Source organism: Brachycentrus maculatus, unplaced genomic scaffold, assembly GCF_059751285.1.
Source record: "Brachycentrus maculatus isolate JH-2025_06_01 unplaced genomic scaffold, ASM5975128v1 h1tg000513l, whole genome shotgun sequence".
Lineage (NCBI taxonomy): Eukaryota > Metazoa > Arthropoda > Insecta > Trichoptera > Brachycentridae > Brachycentrus > Brachycentrus maculatus.
In genome coordinates this window covers 737,006-759,549 of record NW_028281259.1, presented here as the reverse complement: position 1 = coordinate 759,549, position 22,544 = coordinate 737,006, and the positions used below count along the sequence as shown (strand labels likewise).

At 33.1% G+C, this 22,544-nt stretch overlaps 1 protein-coding gene across 2 annotated transcripts in view; it reads right to left on the bottom strand.

The window, feature by feature from the left end:
- Positions 1 to 21,735, bottom strand: part of LOC148301842 (uncharacterized) — a 68,273-nt gene extending 46,538 nt beyond the window's left edge. The window contains exon 1 of one of the 2 annotated variants that reach the window (XM_088272646.1): positions 21,518 to 21,735. The gene's annotated coding sequence lies outside the window, so the exon portion shown is untranslated. The remainder of the gene's footprint in view (positions 1 to 21,517) is intronic. The other variant, XM_088272647.1, reaches the window with a different exon arrangement.
- Positions 21,736 to 22,544: the final 809 nt, after the last annotated feature.

The window sequence follows — 22,544 nt, the reverse complement described above, 5'->3', positions numbered from 1 at the left end:
TACGCCCCACAGTTTGAGAGCCGTTCTCTTAGCAACGATCACATGTTATGAGTTACGTAATGTCTGTTATTGAGAATTATAATTCAATGATTTCTTAAATGATGTTTGTTATTTAAAAACAGTACAAAACAAGAAAATGTTGGTACATACCTTCGCTTAGACACGAATTGAAAAAAAAGGTCTTAGTTAAATTTAAATGAATTAAATATTTTTGAAATGTAATATTATTCTTTAGTCCACCTCCATGGTTTAATGGTCAGCGTGTTTAGCTACCGCGCTGGAGGTCCCAGGTTCGATTTCCGAGGGGGTGAGAATAAAAATTAGTGATATTACATTTATTTAATGTTACTCTGGACTGGTCCCTTGCCTTCATATAATTAACGATCAAGATGACATTGCGTCAATACGATGCAGTGCCCTATGCACCATTGGGTGCGGATAAGGGTTAGAATAGAGAATTCTTTAGTTTTGTCAAATATATGAGACTTAAATAGCAGTTCACAACGTAGTGCTAGTACCAACACTGTGTCTGGAAACCAAACATGGGATTGGCAAAAGAAAGATGACGGCAAAGTCTCTCAGTGCGGCAAAACCATGTATAGTAGATGCTCCAATGGTGATATAAGGAAAGGATGTAAGGCTGAGATAAGCATCGATACACTTAAGAAAGGTATGTTGAGATGGTTTGGGCATGTGGATCGAACGAGCGATGAAAGAACTGTAAAACAAATCTATTGGGCAAATTTGTTTGTTAAAAGAAGCAGAGGAAGACCGAGGAAAATTTGGTGTATGATCAAGCATTTAAATATATGAAAGACTGAATAATCGGCGGGTATGTATGAAAAGATGCATGAATATAAAAGTGTATAAAGCGATCACTTAAACTAGTCTATGACAGGTCCTAAACCGTGAAAATTCCTAAAATTCTATATTATTCTTTGTCGAGTAGATTAGCTTTGAGTGATCGAATCGACAAACTGAATTACGTAATAACTTTTATTCAATAAGTCGGTTTTTAATTCGATGGCCCATGTCTACTGGTGACATGACACATCCCCGTTCATATTACAACACCCAATCAGCGTGATTCGATATTTGAATATTTTAAATTGTTCTCGAACGTTTTTTCAAACAGCTGTCATCATCTGTCAATATTATAAATTCAATTTTAAAAAGATGTTCTGGTCGATTCCATTTTAAACACTGATATATCCTGTTTGATATATCACACTAACTGCTTTTTGGATGACCATCTTCAGCTGATGTTACATCATCAATTTAAATTGTCAACCATAATATCTTAATTCTACTTCGTCCTATTATATTTCCAAAAAATACTATAATTTAGTCTAAAATACTAAATTTAAAGAGAGTATAGAAATATTTCACTCAGACTTAGTTTATTTAAAAAGAATATAGAAATATTTCACTCAAATTAAGTTAATATAAAGAGAGTATAGAAATACTTCATTCAGATTTAGTTTATTTAAAAAGAATGTAGAAATATTTCACTTAAAATTAGTAAATTTAAAAATAATATAGAAATATTTCACTTACAATTAGTTTATTTAAAAATGGTATTCAAATATTTCACTCAAAATTAGTTAATTTAAAAATAAGTAAATTTAAAAACAGTTTTGAAATATTTCATTCAAATTACATAGTTAATTTAAAAAGAATTTAGAAATATTTCAAATAAAATTAGTTAATTTAAAAAGAGTTTTCAAATATTTCACTCAAAATTAGTTTATTTAAAAATAATATAGAAATATTTCACTCAAATTAAGTTAATATAAAGAGAGTATAGAAATACTTCATTCAGATCTTGTTTATATAAAAAGAATATTTTACTCAAAATTAAGTTAATTTAAAAAGAGTATTGAAATATTTCATTCAAATTAGTTTATTTAAAAAGAATAATGAAATATTTCAATTTAAATTAGTTAATTTAAAGAGTATTCAAATATTTCACTAAAAATTACTTAATATAAAAGAAAATATGAATATTTCACTCAAAATAATTTAAAATAGATAAAGATTTAACTAACTAACAAAGCATCTGGCCACTTTCCGTAGAGGTAGGCAGAGAGAATAGAACGCAACACCAATCCTTTTTTACACAGAACATTCGCCCCTTCCACATTCATGCATCCTGACTCCTGACCTGACCACTTTTTAAATATTTGAAATACTAGATCGCGCCAAATTTTCCTCGGTCTTCCTCTGCTTCCATAAAATATCCCAAATGTAATTTTTGTATTGGTATGTTAATTTTGAGATACTCTTTCTCTCTCTCTCACCGTCTCTCACACTAAATCTCCCTAATCCTTTTTTTTTGTAAGTTTCACTTCTGTCACATGTACATTATTTTTTAATTTAAGGAGTAATGATTTAACTATTTTAATATATAATAATAAAAATAAAACAATTATTCGCTCCCCAATGGTGCATAGGGCACTGCTTCATATAAACACAGTGTTATCTTGATCATAATACCATTTTAATATCTACATATGTGTAAATATGAGAACTAATAACCTCTTTGAATATAAATAGTTTTTCAATGACTTAAAATGTGGTGGAGGCGTTGTATAAACCTCTACGATTCTTGAGTTCAATACATTATAATAAGACATCCAAGTGATATGACCTCAGTTATATTAAACACTTATAATATGGAAAACCCTTCACTGTCCGATGATCTTTAAAACGAAAAAGAAAATAATACTAATATTATTAAAAATAATATTAGTATTATTAACTTTTTATGAATATTTGGATATTAAAAGTGTCGGGCGATGAAGGGCTATCACTTTTGTATGCTATCAAAGTGTACGAATTTAACGGTGACATAACAAATCCCTGTTTTACACCTTAAGATATAAAAAAAACGATATTTTAACGCAATTACACGTGTATATATACACTTTTGGAGTGTCGGACGGTGAAGAATTATCACATATTATAATACATCACTTTTGTTATGCTATCCAAAGTGTTCGAATTTAACGGTGACATAACACATCCCTGTTTTACACCTTACTATTTACAAAACTAATATTTTAACGCAATTACATGTGTATATATACACATTTGGAATATTGGACGGTGAAGGATTATGACATAACATAACACATCCCTGTTTTACACCTTAATATATACAAAACTGATATTTTAACGCAATTACACAAGTATATATCGTAGTCGTACGGGAGAAAGTTACCAACTAAGAAAGCGTAAAATGCTCAGGAGGGCCATTTAAGTCACTTTTGCTTGGCAAGAAAATAAACACCAATGCAGTTAGTCATTTTTAATAAGTCAATATATTATACTTCCAAGTTTAATATCCTATGGGAATTTTTTCGGGGCAATATTAAGCTAGTAAGATATCAAATAGTCAATGATCACGTTTTTTTAAACAAATGCACTTGGTCACTTTCTCCTGTACGACTACGATATACACATTTGGAGTATCGGACGGTGAAGGGTTACTACTTTTGTTGTGCTATCGCTGTGTTGGCGTCGATCCTCCATTGTGGCACGGCCTGCCCAGGGTAATATGTGTCGAAACATCAGGCGCAGATTACCGGAGGCGTAAGGCTTCATAGATTCATATTTATTGCATAAAAGACGCTAATTGCGTTTTAACAATATTGGTTTGATGACGGATTACTGCAAGCTGAATGAGATGGGCTTTTTAGCGAATACGATTCGTCAGTTGTGCTTTTTTCTGCCTTAATCGGCTCTACGCTTATATATGTGATTAATTTTAACTATACAATTGTAAATATTCTTCTTCTTCTTTCTTATTTACGATGGTCTGTCAATGATTCATATATATATATAATATATATATATATATATATATATGTATATATATATAAATATATATATATATATATATATATATATATATATATATATATATATATATATATATATATATATATATATATATATATATATATATATATATATATATATATATATATATATATATATATATATATATATATATATATATATATATATATATGATACGCCTCCGTAATGGTCAGCACGTTCGGCTGCCGTTCTGGAGGTCCTGGGTTCGATTCCCAAGGGGGGTAAAATAAATATAAGTGATTTTTTCACTGTTATATTTATTCAATATTACCCTGGACTAATACCTGAAGCGGAGGGCTTATCACCTTTCCTTCATGTGTAAACGATCAACATAACACTGCGTTTATATGACGCAGTGCCCTATACACCATTGGGGTGCGGATAAGGGTTTTATTATTATTTATATATAAATTGTATATATATATATATATATATATATATATATATATATATATATATATATATATATATATATATATATATATATATATATATATATTTGAATTAGACTTTATTGGGTTAAAACTTGGAGTTCTACAAGCGGTAATGATTCATCTCGCTTATGCCACAAGCGTTACCTGATTTCGACTACATATGTAAATAGGTTGACCGTTGCATAAGTGGTATTATTTAACTGAAAATAATATTTTTATCGTCCCGTATCTCACGTTATACTTACTGACTTTTTAATTTATTTATAAAAAAATTTATTTCTAAGTTTTATCTAGTAAGTACCACTTTTTCTTAAAATCTATTATGGCACGTGTTTCGATGCATTCCGAATCATTTTTAAACAGTTTGTAAATGATGCGAAATGTATCGAAACACAAGTAATAGTAGATTTTAAGAAAAAGTGGTATTTAGTACGTAAAACTTAAATTAACAATGATAGATTTTACCACAATGTGACTGCCGAATCAATTAATGAAAATTTATATTATACATATCGCTCACTCCTTTCAAGAACGTCATACATCAAAAATCGTCAATTTTCAGTTGTGCATGTTTTCGGAATGCCCAGAAAATGTACTATATCCCAGCAAAAGAGGCATATTTTTAACATAATATTTACCCGCCACAGGGCAGAAAGTGTTGTTTTTATACATTTTGAAGAAAAGGTATTGTTTAATTGTTTTTTTTAAATATACTAAATATTTTACAAATGGAGAAAAAACCTTCAAGTTTTACCTAAAAAGATCTGTTTGCACAGTAAAAAGTTCAATAAGTGGCTTGATATTTATTTTTAATACATTGTATTATATTTTGAAACTTTAAAAACGTTCTCCTGAAAAATCAAGTTTTTTGATTTATTACGTTCTTGAAAGGAGTGAGCGATATGTTAAAATCAAACACCGATTTTTTTGGTCTACTAAATTGTATTTAATTGTAAAAAAAAAACATAAAAATATATTTTGTGACAATTATTTGGCCTTGTTTTGGCAATTTCATTATAAAAAATAATTGTTTGCTTTTAAAATTTTAATATATGTAGAGTATAGTCTGCCTCCGTAGTGTAATGGTCAGCACACTCGGCTACCGTTCTGGAGGTCCCGGGTTCGATTCCCAGGGTGGGGTGAAAAAAAAATATATAAGTGATTTTACACTCTTATAGTTATTATACTAAAAATATTACCCGGGACTAGTGCCTGAAGCGGGCTGATCACCTTTCATTCACTCGTGTCTTAACGATCAAGATAACACTGCGTTTATATGATGCAGTGCCCTATGCACCATTGGGGTGCAGATTAGGGTTTGAATGTTGAATTAATTAAATTAAAATGAGGAGATCCAGGAACGTGGAAGAGGCGAATCATGTGTGAATCAAGTGTAAGTCCCCCTCCAAGCACAAGAGCACAGACTCTTTTATGGAGAGGCACAGCGAATCGAAATATAAAAGTTCTCCATATGTATAAATGATTCAAATGTATTATGTTATTAATAAAAATGTTAATATATTAAATGAATAAAAAAAAATAAAAAAATGTGTGCAGAGACAGAGAGGTGTGGCGGACTATCCTCTATGGTAATTCAATTAAATTAAATTAAATAATTTTCAAGTACATAAGATAATTAGGTTTTCGTGAGGCAATTAAAAATTCAATTTTCATGTTGTCATACTTTAAAAATTAATCGTAAAAACACCTACATTCGTTTAAAATATTACGTTCTGACTAATGTACAGGGTGGCGCCAAAAGAATCACTCTGTGAAAAGTCCTTATATTTTCTGTAAATAGCGTCGTACGTCAAACATTTTTATATTTTTGTAAACGAGACAGCTGCAGTATACAAAAACAATTGATAAAAAAGGCATTAATGTGTATTAACACTGACGGCAGCCACCTGACGGATTTCATCTTTTCTAACACTCTCCTTATCATGCATCGTTCACTTTGTATAATAACTAAAAAACTAACTAACTAACCATCACGCCGCTTCCCCGCAGCGGTAGGCAGAGAGAATAGAGCGCCACACCACTCTGTCCTTGCAAACATTCTTAGCCTCTTCCACGTTCATGCATCTCCTCACACATTATCCTTTGTATAATACCACTTTAAAGAGCACTTACTCATGACTACCGGTTTAGGAATAATCAGTTTATCATAAAGTCATTTAAACGAAATTATTACATGTAAATAAAACTGGTATTTGTTTGGATAATCTAGCGAAATTTGAAAGTAAAGCAATTGTTAAAGATTTAATAATAATAATAATAAATCCCTTACCGCACCCCAATGGTGCATAGGGCACTGCTTCATATAAACGCAGTGTTATCTCGATCGTTTACACATGAAGGAAAGGTGATCAGCCCTCCGCTTCAGGTACCTGAAGCGGAGGGCTGATCACCTTTCCTTCATGTGTAAAACGATCAATATATAAAACTGCGTTTATATGACACAGTGCCCTATGCACCATTCGGGTGCGGATAAGGGTTTTATTATGTGATTCAGTTATCTACACTCTCTCTTTTAATTTTTTTTTAAATATATGTATATACATACCATATTTAAATATGACCGTCACTTTTTTTAGAAAAAAAATTGTTCATATCAAAATTGGGTATTTATTTACAACATTTTGAGTGTGTCCAAATACTTGTTCACAAAATCTGGATTATCTCCAATTATAGAAGTTATTTTCATATTATTTTTTTAATATCTCATCAAAGATGAAGAAGAATATGGAAGTCTGGGTCTGTTGTAAATGAATTATCTGGTCAAATTATAAGCTTAAATAATAAAAAAGAAAATGGTGTTTTCTGGCGTTTCTCATGTGTGTGATTATAATCCAGGATTCGGTCCTCACATACTAATATTAGAGTTTCTGCTTGGTAAAAAGCTTCTTTACATCTGACCAATAGATGTCTCTAGTAAAGTTCTAGTGATTCAAGAACAAAGTTTCTAAATTGGTTCATATATATATATATATAGAACTTCCAAGAATTTGAGTAGCGTGGTTGTCAATAATGGGTAGAATTGGTGAATGTTACACGTTTGTAAAGTGACCACTTAAACCGACCTATGACAGTCGTCAGCCCCGTAAATGCCCAGACTTCCATATTCTTCTTCATCTTTGATCAGATGTCAAAAAATAATATGAATATATATTGATTTGGCGTTTAATTTGTAGAACTCCATTTTAATTTATGTATTAATTTTAAATCAAACATAGTTTTTTTGAGTCTACTAAATTTGTATTTTATTAACAAAATCACATAAAAAATTAATATTGTGACAGTTGTTTCGCCTTGTTAGGGCATCATCAAACGAATGTGAAGATCAAATAGACTACGGTCTTTATGTATACTTTGACTATACAATCCCCCATTAGCTACTGTTGTCTCCCATAAATTATTGCTGCACGTGTTAAAACTGTCACTTATAATTTATATAGCTACACAAGGACCGTAGTCCATTTGATCTACACATTCGTTTGATAATGACCTAACAAGGCGAAACAATTGCCACAATATTATTTTTTATGTGTTTTTGTTAGTAAAATACAACTTAGTAGACTCGAAAAAACTGTTTGATTTAAAATTAATAAACAAACAAACATTGTCCGCCTCCGTAGTGTAATGGTCAGCCCGCTCGGCTACCGTTCTGGAGGTCCCGGGTTCGATTCCCAGGGGGGGGGGCAAATAAATACAGGTGATTTTTTCACTCTAATATTTATTTAATATCACCCTGGACTGGTACCTGAAGCGGAGGGCTGATCACCTTTCCTTCATGTGCCAACGATCAAGATAACTCTTATTTATTTATTTATTTATTTATTTATTTTATTTTCAAAATACATAGAAACATTCAATATACATATTCATTTAATATATAATAATAATAATAAAACCCTTATCCGCACCCCAATGGTGCATAGGGCACTGCTTCATATAAACGCAGTGTTATCTCGATAGTATACACATGAAGGAAAGGTGATCAGCCCCCCGCTTCAGGTACCAGTCCATGGTAATATTGAATAAATATAACAGTGAAAAAATCACTTATATTTATTTTACCCCCCTTGGGAATTGAACCCGGGACCTCCAGAACGGTAGCCGAGCGTGCTGACCATTACACTACGGAGGCGGACCATATTTCATATACACATTTATTATACGTATTACGGCTCTTTAGACATGGCCTGTGTTGAGGCGAATACTAATATGGTAATACAAAATTTATATATTTATTTTATTTTTATTTTTTAATAATATATATTTTAAATAAAAATCTATCAGCGGAAGCTAAACTGGCAGTACACAATGGAGTTCTGGTTCCAACCCTTACGTATGGAATCGAAGCATGGAGTTGGCAAACGAAGGATGTAAGCAGACTGAATGCAGTCGAAATGCGATCCCTCAGACGAATGTGTGGCAAAACGATGTTTGATAAATGTTCGAATGATGAAATAAGGAAAGAATGTAAGGCTGAGATAAGCATTATCGATAAAATTAAGAAAGGTGTGTTGAGATGGTTTGGACATGTGGAGCGTATGAGTGAAGAAAGAACGGTTAAACAAATTTATGGAGCGAATGTAGTTTGAAAAAGAAGCAGAGGACGACCGAGGAAAACTTGGCACAATCAGGTATGTCAAATACTTGAAAGCGGCCGGGTCAGGAGTCGTAATAATCGTCGGGTATGTATGAGGAGATGCATGAATGTAGAAGAGGCAAAGAATGTTTGCAAAGACAGAGTGGTGTGGCGTTCGATTCTCTCTGCCTACCCCTGCGGAGAAGCGGCGTGATGGTTACTTAGTTAGTTTAGTTATATATTTTTTTAATTATTGGAATATAAACATAACATACAGGAGACACAAAAATAATTTTTTGTTAAAACGTTTTTCAATATGATAATTACACCTGGACTTTAATTTAACTCTGCGTTTATATGCAGTGCCCTATGCACCACTGGGGTGCGGATAAGGGTTTGAAGAACATAAACAAAATTGGATGATTCTTTTTGCACCACCTGTATAAAGTACATAACTATGGTCAGTATTAAATTTTCTAGTACTGATTTGATTGTACAATTGATAATCGACCGGCTTACGGTATTGTGTAATATTTTCAAAACCCAAATTAACAAATGAGAGATATGAGTGAAGAAACTACTAGAAAGGTATGCTCGTCTGAGTTGTGTATGAACTAGTAATGTCACTCACTCCTTTCAAGAACGTTATAAATCAAAATACTTGATTTTTCAGGAGAACGTTTTTGAAGTTAAAAAATAGAATGCAATGTATTAAAAATAAATTCAAGCCACTTACTGAACTTTTTACTGTGCAACAGATCTTTTTAGGTAAAACCTGAAGGTTTATTCTCTATTTGAAAAATATTTAGTATATTTTTAATAATTATGCAAAAACAACACTTTCTGCCCTGTAGCGGGTAAATATTAAGTTAAAAATATGCCGCTTTCGCTGTGATATAGTACATTTTCTGGGCATTCCGAAAACACGTACGACTGAAAATTGACGATTTTTGATTTATGACGTTCTTGAAAGGAGTGAGCGATGTGTGTGTGTAATAATTCATAAAGTTAAGAAAGGGTCCATATAAAAGATCAGGCAATACGAGAATGAGATGGAATGTAAGATACGTTTTTGTTATCTCAGCTATGTCCGCCTCCGTGGTGTAATGGTCACCACGCTCGGCTACCGTTCCGGAGGTCCCGGGTTCGATTCCCAAAGTGGGTAAAATAAATACAAGTGATTTTTTCACTGTAATATTTATTCAATATTACCCTGGACTGGTACCTGAAGCGGGGGGCTGATCACCTTTCCTTCATGTGTAAACGATCAAGATAACTCTGCGTTTATATGACGCAGTGCCCTATGCACCATTAGGGTGCGGATAAGGGTTTATTATTATTAATAATATTTATTCAATATTACCCTGGACTGGTACCTGAAGCGGGGGGCTGATCACCTTTCCTTCATGTGTAAACGATCAAGATAACTCTGCGTTTATATGACGCAGTGCCCTATGCACCATTAGGGTGCGGATAAGGGTTTATTATTATTAATAATATTTATTCAATATTACCCTGGACTGGTACCTGAAGCGGGGGGCTGATCACCTTTCCTTCATGTGTAAACGATCAAGATAACACTGCGTTTATATGACGCAGTACCCTGTGCACCCTTGGGGTGCGGATAAGGGTTTTATTATTATTATTATCTCAGCATATAATAGATGAAAAATTAAAGTTATTTTTTTACATGGAAGGTGCATTAATTCACAACATTTGAGTGTGTCAACATATTATTTAATAAATAATATGAAAATAGCTCCTGTAATTAGAGATAATCCAGATTTTGTGAACAAGTATTTGGACACACTAAAAATGTTGTGTATAAATTATCTGGTCAAAGTATAAGCTTAAATAATAAAAATGACAATGATATTTTCTGGCGTTTCTCATGTGTGTGATTATAATCCAGGATTCGGACCTCACATACTAATAAAAGAGTTTCTGCTTAGTAAAAAGCTTATTTTCATCTCACCAATAGATGTCTCTTGTGAAGGTCTAGTGATTCAAGAACAAGGTTTCAAAATTGGTTCACATATATAGAACTTCCAAGAATTTGAGTAGTGTGGTTGTCAATAATGGGTAGAATTGGTGAATGTTACACGTGTGTAAAGTGATAACATGAACGATGTAAAAAAATATTTATTTACCATGCCATGTACAAGGTTTATAGATCATTTAGTGGATTTTTGTCTCTTCTAACTGAATAAAGATGTTTTATTTGAATCTGTGTTGGGAACAGGAGGGATAATCTAGTGTGGGCCAATCAGGAACTTGTCACCATTTGCTCGTTGCTGGGGGGAAACCACGTTGCACTCCTCAGGAGAAGCCGGACTGCTGACTGTCCTCAACAGGCCTTCCGTTCCACTAGAAGAGGGTTCGGCATTTTGTGTCCTAGCTTGGTTTATGGTACCAATGTCCTTCACTAGTTTTACCATGTATGATACCACACCTCATGACAGTTCCTTGTGAACTATTTCAGATAGAAAGAAGAAGGGTTAAAATCTTTCATAGGCTGGTTGAGTGATCACTTTACACACGTGTACCATTCTACTCATGATTGACAACTACACTATTGAAATTCTGGAAGTCATATCACTCACTCCTTTCAACAACATCATATATCAATAATCATCAATTTTCAGTTATACATGTTTTCGAAATGCCCAGAAAATGTACTATATCCCAGCAAAATAGGCATATTTTTAACTTAATATTTACCCGTTACAGGGCAGAAAGTGTTGTATTTGCATTTTGAAGAAAATGTATTGTTTAATTATTTTTTAAATATACCTACTAAATATTTTTCAAATGGAGAAAAAACATTCAGGTTTTACCTAAAAATATCTGTTGTACAGTAAAAAGTTCAATAAGTGGCTTGATATTTATTTTAAAAACATTTTATTATCTTTGTAAGCTTTAAAAACGATCTCCTGAAAAATCAAGTGTTTGATAATTGACGTTATTGAAGGAGTGAGCGACGTAAAGCTCATTACATTTAAATCTTGAAAAAATATACAAAAAAATACTATTATATCTTTTATTATATAACATTAAACCACGAGTGTAAGTCCCTGTCCAAGCACAAGAGCACAGTCTCTTTTATCGAAATATAAAAGTTCTCCATATGTATAAATGTTTCAAATGTATTATGTTATAAAAAAATTGTAAATTTATTAAATAAATAAAATAAAAATATTAAATAAGCAAAGATTGTGTCCAAAGACAGATTGCTGTGGCATTCTATTCTCTCTGCCTACCCCTGCAAAACGGCGTGATGGATGGTTAGTTGGTTAGTGTTTTAAATTTGATCATGTTTTTCCACAAAATCAATCAAAGGATTTGGACACACTTTAAATGTTGGTAGCTCTCGGTCCATCGATGATAACATCAAAAGGCGAGATGATGTAGTTACCGCGTTACTCTTGTCTTAGAGAAATTGTCGCATGTCCTAAATTCAGCAGCGACCGGTTATAAGGTGGCTTCTTCACAACGCCATAGAACCATGACCTAAAATGCCATAATGAAACCTTAAGTTGATCAGAAAATTCAATTGATTCAAATCAGGCAATTGCGCAATGCCGCCTTGAAGGTGCAAGAGGCATATAAGCCCAAAAAACGGGCTCTTTGAGTCATCGTGCATAGTTGTGTGAATCGGTTTTCTATTGTATTTTCCTTGTTTAACTGTCAGAAGATATGGAGACATGTGTATTTAGAATATATTACTAAGAGAGACATCATATCAGCAAGATATTAACTAACAGTAAACAACGACATTTTTGTCCGCCTCCGTAGTGTAATGGTCAGCACGCTCGGCTACCGTTCTGGAGGTCCCGGGTACGATTCCCAAGGGGGGTAAAATAAATATAAGTGATTTTTTCACTGTCATATTTATTCAATATTACCCTGGACTGGTACCTGAAGTGGAGGGCTGATCACCTTCCCTTCATGTGTAAAACGATCAAGATAACACTGCGTTTATATGACGCAGTGCCCTATGCACCATTGGGGTGCGGATATCCACATCCTTAAACAACATCCTTTTAAGACATTTATGTAGTTGGTAAAATAAGGATGAAAGTAGACTGAATACAAAACGTAAACAGACGCACATAATATTTATCATTAGAATCCAAACTGTCCATCAAACCTCCTCCCTTAGTTTTTCCCTCTACCTCCTTCCCTAAACTCCATTTTTCCTTTAGGGGAAGGAAGAAAAAGCTTACTCAAAATAACCATAGATACTGTTGCTAACTCACATATGAAGCGAGGTAGGAATCATTCGATATATCGCTCACTCCTTTCAACAACGTCATATTTCAAAAAACTTGATTTTTCAGGAGATCGTTTACAAAGATTAAAAATATAATAAAATGTATTAAAAATAAATATCAAGCCACTTATTGAACTTTTTACTGTGCAATAGATACGATCAAGATAACTCTTATTTATTTATTTATTTATTTTATTTTCATAATATATAGATACATTCAATATACATATTCATTTCATATATTATAATAATAATAAACCCTTATCCGCACCCCAATGGTGCATAGGGCACTGTGTCATATAAACGCAGTGTTATCTTGATCGTTTACACATGAAGGAAAGGTGATCAGCCCTCCGCCTCAGGTACCAGTCCATGGTAATATTGAATAAATATTACAGTGAAAAAATCACTTATATTTATTTTACCCCCCTTGGGAATCGAACCTGGGACCTCCAGAACGGTAGCCGAGCGTGCTGACCTTTACTGTGTGCTGATTAGGAGAGTGTAAATATTATTATGTCAAAATATGAAAATAATATCATGGGCGTAATAGATAAAAATGTAAAAAAGGCCGAAATCTACATTCAAGTCAAAACGGCATCAATGCGGCGCAGTGCTCTATGCACCATTTAGTAATTATAAGGAAAAAATGAGAAAAATATGTTTGTTTGAAAATATATGTAAAAGACGTTGAAGATCATTTTAAACCAAACGAGTTATAGGAGCATCCGACTGTCTGACTTTTTTTTGCGTTTGGCCAGTAATAAAAACTGGTCATTCGACATTTCAAATTCGATTCGTTTGCCTCTGAGGAAGAAGTGTTGTCAACAAGAGTACACTAAAGCGTAAAGTAGCCAGTGACTGGCCTCTGACATGATCACAAAATTTTATTTTCTCTTTTCAACAGATTTTTATAAATAATTTTAATAATTTAGATTTATTTGCTGAAAACATTACAAAAAACATATAGCAACGCTCACGGAGCAAGCATAGGTCCACTCTCATCGGGAGCCCAAAAGCTACTGCGCTGTGCTCAGAGAATAATAATTTAGATTTATTTGCTGAAAACATTACAAAAAATTATATAGCAATGCTCACAGAGCAAGCATAGGTCCACTCTCGTCGGGAGCCCAAAAGCTACTGCCGCTGTGCTTAGAGAACATTGAGCTTTGAGCTCCTCATGATTGCACGGTGCAAGTATGCAAAAGTGAGATGCGAATATAGTGTCGCGGGTTCTGCGCGGTTTATACGCGATTTTTCCGATATTCACAAATGTAACAGCATGGACGAACGCGTCGCGAGCGCGATGACACTTTGTGATCAGCCTACGCATGCACTTGATGACGTCCCTATTAAACAGGACACTTTAGTACCCTTTTGTCAGGAGGCAGGTTGGACTGAAGCGAGTATTAAATAATATATTTATATATTTTTTTATTTAAAAACAACAATACGGCAGTCAATACTCATGTGCTTCCAAACAGCTCTGTTAAGTTATGTTACACCCGACTCTCACGAAATACCAAATTAGACTATGTTAAAAACCCTCTTGCTTTAGGGTAGAGAATCATAAAATGCTGTACCGATTTATGGTCATGGTCACGCATACTAAAGCCGGACAACATATTGCAAGCAAATGACGAGTCTCTCGACTTGAGACTCGACTGCGAATGAGAAATGGCAGGGCCATTACACAAAATACCTCCGATGTACCCTATAAATTCTGATTATTATTAATATTATTTTTTTATATCAATGCGTAAATATGTTATGGGGGAAAACCTCAAATCTTAGCCTAGTATTTTTTATACAATTATATAGGCTCTTTGCGGTGGTATGGACATGTGGAGCGAATGGATAGCGAGAGAATGACTAAGAAAATATATGTGGCGAATGTGAGAGGGAAAACAGAACGTGGACGACCAGAACCAGATCAACCAGAACCTAAAATCTGGCGGTGTCAAAAGTCTGCGTAATCGGGGGGCATGTATGACTAGATGTATGGATGTGAAGGAGGCGAGGAGTGTATGTCAGGACAGAAGAGTGTGGCGTTCCATCCTCTCTGCCTACCCCTGCGTGGAAACGGCGTGATGGTAGTAGTAGTAGTAGTAGTTTATAGGTATTATGGTTATTAGAAGCAAGGGAGTGTTAAATAAATGCTGCAGAGAACTCAAAGATAAAGTGACATGAGATTTATAAAATATGCATATGTGGTACAAAACTGGTTTAAATTGTTGACATAAAATTGTGAATAAATTAACGAATGACTTGCATTCAGTCACTGTTCATTTCACCCTTTGCATAAATATTCAAAATTAAAAAACGTCTCTCATCCTTATGTCGTTATACGTGTGTAGTATTAAATATATTACATATTACTGTCGCTAAAAAGCCTATAAACACCTAAGTCAATTTATGACATTTTTTCGCCAGGGTTTTGCCCGAACTATGAATAATATATACCTTTAAAAACATTGAAAAATGCTTATATGAAGATTTTTTTATAATTAAAATGTAACTTTGTTTTAAAATCACTATAAATATTTTATTATAACTTGATTGAAATTTCTACCGGTTTCTAAGCAAACCGCTTCTTTATCAAGACTGATTAATACTAAAACACTATCTTTTTTACAATTCTTAAAATATTTTGACGGCTAGGCAAAGGAGCTTGGGTAGATCTCAAGTGGTTTTTTTTTTGTATTGATTAGCAGTCACAGTACCAGTCCAGTGTAATATTGAATAAATATTAGAGTGAAAAAATCACCTATATTTATTAAACCCCCCTGGGAATCGAACCCGGGACCTCCAGAACGGTAGCCGAGCATGCCGACCATTACACTACGGAGGCGGACATAAAATAAACTCAAGTGGTAATAATAACAAGTGTTTTCTTTAATAATAAAACCCTGTTATTACTAAGGCTTCCATAATCTTCCATATATCGCTCACTCCTTTCAAGAACGTCATAAATCAAAAATCGTCAATTTTTAGTTGTGCATGTTTTTGGAATACCCAGAAAATGTACTACATCCCAGCAAAAGCGGCATATTTTTGACTTAATATTTTCCCGCTACAGGGCAGAAAGTGTTGTTTTTGTATTTTGAAGAAAAAGTATTGTTTAATTATTTATTTTAAATACACTAAATATTTTCCAAATGGAGAAAAAAACCTTCAGGTTTTACCTAAAAAGATCTGTTGCACAGTAAAAAGTTCAATAAGTGGCTTGTCATTTATTTTCAATACATTGTATTATATTTTCAAACTTTAAAAACGTTCACCTGAAAAATCAAGCTTTTTGATTTAAGACGTTCTTGAAAGGAGTGAGAAATGTGTTTTATTATGTTAAAATTTTCAGTTTTTTTTAATTGAAAATAAACACGTTTTTTTCGTACGACCGCGCTGATTAGGTTGACTTTTAGTTTACGCCATTAAGCATTGGTACATAATTATATTGATGTTTCAAGGTTAAGAAGGATTTCAATATTTCCTCAACACGTTAACACACTCAAAAGTTTACATTTTTGTGACATTCCTCGGCTGCGCGGTGGCTCAAAAACAGTAGGCACATTGTAGAAGAGGAATTTAAGAAATAAATATATATAAAACAATTTGGGTGAATCCTTGTTCCTAAGTCTGGGTCTCTCCACTTCGGGGTTATTTTAAATTTTTGACATCTCAATTTAGGTGAAAAAAATATGACATTTACAGATCTCACGGGTGTTTGTATATATGTAATAAAATAACTAGGTACCTACCTATACATTTTATAAGGTACTTACATATAGTACCTACATAAAACAGTTCTACCACCAGATGTCGCATGCGTCGCACTGAATAAAACAAAAGACATCAGATAGAAAAAATAGAATATTCTGAACTGTCAGAATCAGATAGATAGATAGAAAAATATAATAAAGATAAATTAAGAATAAGCTTTAATTACAAAGCAACATATTGTTTATTTTATTATTATACACCCACTTTACATATTATTTACACTCAATTTACGAAGGAAAATATTACCACGTTATATATATTTATATGAAAATGTCTATTTTTATGTAAATATATACAAACACATATTTTGAACGAAATGTTAGCGGTATTTAAAAAAAATAGTTTAATATACTAAAAAAAACCTTATGATTGCACTAAATATGTATATTTATTTTTGTGACGGCTGTTTCGCCTTGTGAGGGCATTGTCGAACTGTTTAGGTAGTTAAGGGATGATATCCCCTAACTACCTAAGACAGTTCGATAATGTCCTCACAAAGCGAAACAGCTGTCGCTGAAATAACGTAATCAGTACCATCATAAATGGTGATTGCGTTTATATTGACTTTAACTCAGTGTGGTCAAACTTTAAAAAAGATAACACATCTTGTGCTTCCTTTTTTCTTTCTTTTTATTTGACCAAACTGAGCCATACCATTTTTTTATTTATTTTTTATCTCACCAATAGATGACTTAAGTGAAGTTCTAGTGATTCAAGAACAACTTTTCAAAATTGGTTCATATAAATAGAACTTCCAAGATTTTGAGTAGTGTGATTGTCAATAATGGGTAGAATTGGCGAATGTCACACGTGTGTAAACTGATCACTTAAACCAGCCTATAACGGTCGTCAGCCCCGTAAATGCCCAGACTTATTCATACATATTCTTCTTCATCTTTGATGAGATGTCAAAAAATAATACGAAAATAACTCCTGTAATTGGAGATAATCCAGACTTTGTGATCAAGTATTTGGACACACTCAAAATGTTGTGAAACCATAAGCAAAGCTAGATTTAGTGTGGCTTGTTTAAAAATTAAAAATGTACCAACTCTGAAATTCATCACAGTTTTGGCCCACCGCGTACAGTTTTTAAGTTATGCGCTGGTATGGAAATCAACGTGGCATAAAACATCAACCTTCTCTGTTTTATTAGCGATATTTATTGTTGAATTCGTTTGGATTCTAACATTGAAATAATAAACGTGATGAAATGAGAAGATGTATAATTTTAAATCATGTTTGTGCCCATCTATGGTCCACGAAAAATTTGTCATTCTGTTGTTTTGAAGTGAACACGTTTAAGTATATCACGTGATGGGCAAATTATCGATTATGTCTTTCGATAATCAAGTACGAGTATATCACTCGATTGTGTCTATCATCGACAGTCAAGTATATCACTTGATTGTGTCTATTATCGACAGTCAAGTAAATCACTCGATTGTGTCTATCATCGACAGTCAAGTAAATCACTCGATTCTGTCTATCATCGACAATCAAGTAAATCACTCGATTGTTTCTGTCGACAATCAAGTATATCACTCGATTGTGTCTATCATCGACAGTCAAGTAAATCACTCGATTGTTTGTATTGACAGTCAAGTTTATCGCTCGATTGTGTCTATAGACAATCAAGTATATCGCTCGATTGTTTCTATCGACGATAAAGTACATAACTTTATTGTTTCTATCGACAATCAAGTATATCAATCGATTATTTCTATCGACTATCACGTATGTCACTCGATTGTTTGTATCGACTGTCAAGTATATCACTCGATGATTTCTATAGACAGTCAAGTATATAACTTTATTGTTTCTATCGACTGTCAAGTATATCACTCGATTATTTCTATCGACTATCAAGTATGTCACTTGATTGTTTCTATCGACTGTCAAGTATATCACTCGATGATTTCAATAGACAATCAAGAAAATAACTTTATTGTTTCTATCGACTGTCATGTATATCACTCGATTATTTCTATCGACTGTCAAGTATATCACTCGATGATTTCTATAGAAAATCAAGTATTTAACTTTATTGTTTGTATCGACTATTAAGTATATAACTCGATTATTTCCATCGACAATTATGTATATTACTTAATTGTTTCTATCGACTGTCAAGTATATCACTCGATTGTTTATATCGACAATCAAGTATATCACTCGATTGTTTCTATCAACAATCAAGTATATAACTTATATATATATATATATATATATAAGTTCCAAGAATTTGAGTAGTGTGGTTGTCAATCATAGGTTGAATTGGTGAATGTTACACGTGTGTAAAGTCTATACCAGTCTATGACGGTCGTCAGCCCCGTAAATACCTAGACTTCCATATTCTTCTTCATCTTTGATAAGAAGTCTAAAAAAATTATGAATTATCATATTAATACCATAAAAATCATAATGGTTCTACGTATTTTTACGATATATGCACTCTTTAACCTTCTATGGTGACAAATATAGTAAACCAGAATAGAATCATGGTTTATTCATGGGTAAATTGACGTCATCTCGAACCGACTGGAAGAAAAGTAATGAAACATAAGGAAAATGACCATTTCTTACTCAAAAAACTATTAAAAAATACACATTTATGTGCGGAAGCGAAACGTGGAACTGGCACAGGAAGGATGAAATGAACGCCTCAGACGAATGTGTGGAAAATCATTGAAAATAAAATAAACTCAATACAGTAATATGACAACACTTTGAATGAGCCCAAATCCTTGTTCACAAATTTTGTATTTATATTAATACATTTTTTGTACATATCAACTCACATTTTGTGAGAAAAATTATATAAAATCATTATTTTCAATCCCTATTTTGTGTGCGTATAAAACACAGAAATTTATTTAGGTTTCCACCAGTCTGATGATGTTACGAACGAAACCCGTTCACTTGTCAAATAAAATATTTTTTTAAATATATATTATAGAAAGTATATGGTATATATTTAGTAACATCTTTTAATTTTGCTATAAAAATTATTTAAAATCATGGTTTTAAACCCTTATATTGTTTGCGTATACAACACATAATTTTATCTAACCTCCCACCAGTCTGATGATGTTGGTAACGACGAAACCCGCTCACTTTACTATAAAATACACGTAGAAAAAATATCATATAAAATAAACTTATACTTATGTTTATCAACTCACATTTCGTCAGAAAAATTATATAAAATCATGGTTTTCAATCCCTGCCTTGTATGTATATATAACGTAATTCCATCAGTCTGATGATGTCACTAACGCGAAAACCACTCATTTTTCAAATGAAATACATTAAAAAAATATATATATAAACTCACATTTTGTCAGAAAAAATATATAAAATCATGGTTTTCAACCCCTGCCTTGTATGTGTTTATAACATAATATAATTCCGTTAGTCTGTTGATGTTGGTACCGATGAAATCCGGTCATTTATCAAATAAAATACGCGCAAAAAAATATTATAGAAAAAAAATTCCAACTTTCATCAAATTATTTTTTTTTTTTTTAAATTGTGTTTTTATCATTTCCACAAATATTTTTATTTCATACTATTTTTGTGAGCCTAAGCGGCTCATTTTTATAAATAGGCATCAAATTGTGGTAGAGTGGGTTCGAACCGAGACACTCTGACTCAAGAGTCCGCTACACTAATGGTTTTCATCCCCTATCTTGATTGCGTATATAACACAGAAGGTTTTCTAGCCTCCCACCAGTCTGACGATGTTGGTAACGACGAAACCCGTTAACTTTACAATAAAATACGTATAAAAAAATATTATAGAAAATAAACAGTGTATAAGTATCTATCTATTCAGATATATGAATTTTGATGAAAAAATATAAAAAAATTGTGGTTTTCAATCCCCGCCTTGTTGCCATAATAGAATTCCGTCAATTTGATGATCTCGGTAACGACAAAACCCGATCACATGTCAAATAAAATACATGTGTAAAAAAATATTTTAGGAAATGTACCTATTAACTTTCATTATATCGCTCACTCCTTTCAAGAACGTCATAAATCAAAAATCGTCAATTTTCAGTTGTGCATGTTTTCGGAATGCTTAGAAAATGTACTATATCCCAGCAAAAGCGGCATATTTTTAACTTAATATTTACCCGCTACAGAGCAGAAAGTGTTGTTTTTGCATTTTGAAGAAAAGGTATTATTTAATTATTTTTTAAAATTAACTAAATATTTTTCAAATGGAGAAAAAACCTTCAGGTTTTACCTAAAAAGATCTGTTGCACAGTAAAAAGTTCAATAAGTGGCTTGATATTTATTTTTAATACATTGTATTATATTTTTAAACTTTAAAAACGTTCTCCTGAAAAATCAAGCTTTTTGATTTATGACGTTCTTGAAAGGAGTGAGCGATATATCATGGTTTTTAACCCCTATATAGTTTGCGTATAAAACACAGAAGCTTTTCTAGCCTTCCACCAGTCTGACGCTGTTAGTAACGCCGAAACCCGTTCACTTTATAATAAAATACCTATAAATAAAATATGTAAAATTTCAACTCACATTTTAGCGCACACCAATGCAAATTTCCCACAAATCACCGACACACTCACAAAAAAGAGGCCTCAAAAGATCACCGTGCACAAATATCACTGTTTTTTTTTTCTCTCAGTCAATTTCGTTCGAACTGTCAGATTGTTTTGTCGTTATTCTTTCGTCTTTCTCTCTTCTATCTCTGAACTTTCGTCTGGAGTGGTCCGCGCGGCGGTTCGTCTCGCTGTGAGCGCGCGCTGGCCGACGCCGCCTTATATAGCGTCTGGGGACAGAGCCTGCGCCCTTGAGCAGCCATAGCTGTTTGGTATCATCTCAGGCGATTTTTCCGAAATGCGTGTTTGTGAATTCGACCCGCGAGGAGTGTAGGCCACCCGGCTTTCCAATCGCCTCTAACTAACTGACTAACAGACACGACACCCATTTCCCGCTGAGTTTTCATAATTATTAGGCAATTTTTGAAAACTTAGTACCTACTTCGAATGATATTATGAATACGCTTTGTTGAGTTAGCTTGCATTTGACATTGCTAATGAACAATTTACCTTTACTTGGACAAAAAATAAAAAAATCATAACTAAAAAAGAAAGAAGGGAGCTTTTAGTTAACGTTTGTTGCGGTATCCTCTCTCAATGTTTCATTAAGAGCTTAGAATAAGCTCGTAGAATAATTAATACGGTAATAATATGTGTGGTGCGTTTCCATGTGAACGTGGCCTAATGTCTGATGTGTTTTATCACACAAATGCTGACAGGACATGGAGCCTTTAGAGTCTATTTAAACCGTTTCGGCCTTCGTCCTGATCCATGCTGCCCATGTGATGGCACCACTGCTCAATCTGTGGAACACATACTGAGATCTTGCCCAATGTTTGAGCGAAACAGGTGGATTCTCCAAATGGAGTGTGATGCTCACAACATCGACTCCCTGAACCCGCAGGAGATGCTAAAAAGCGGAGTCGTCACTAAGTTGTACTTGGACTGGCTGGAAAGTTTAGTTGTGGAGATGAAAAACTACAATGAAGGAGGATAAACGTCAG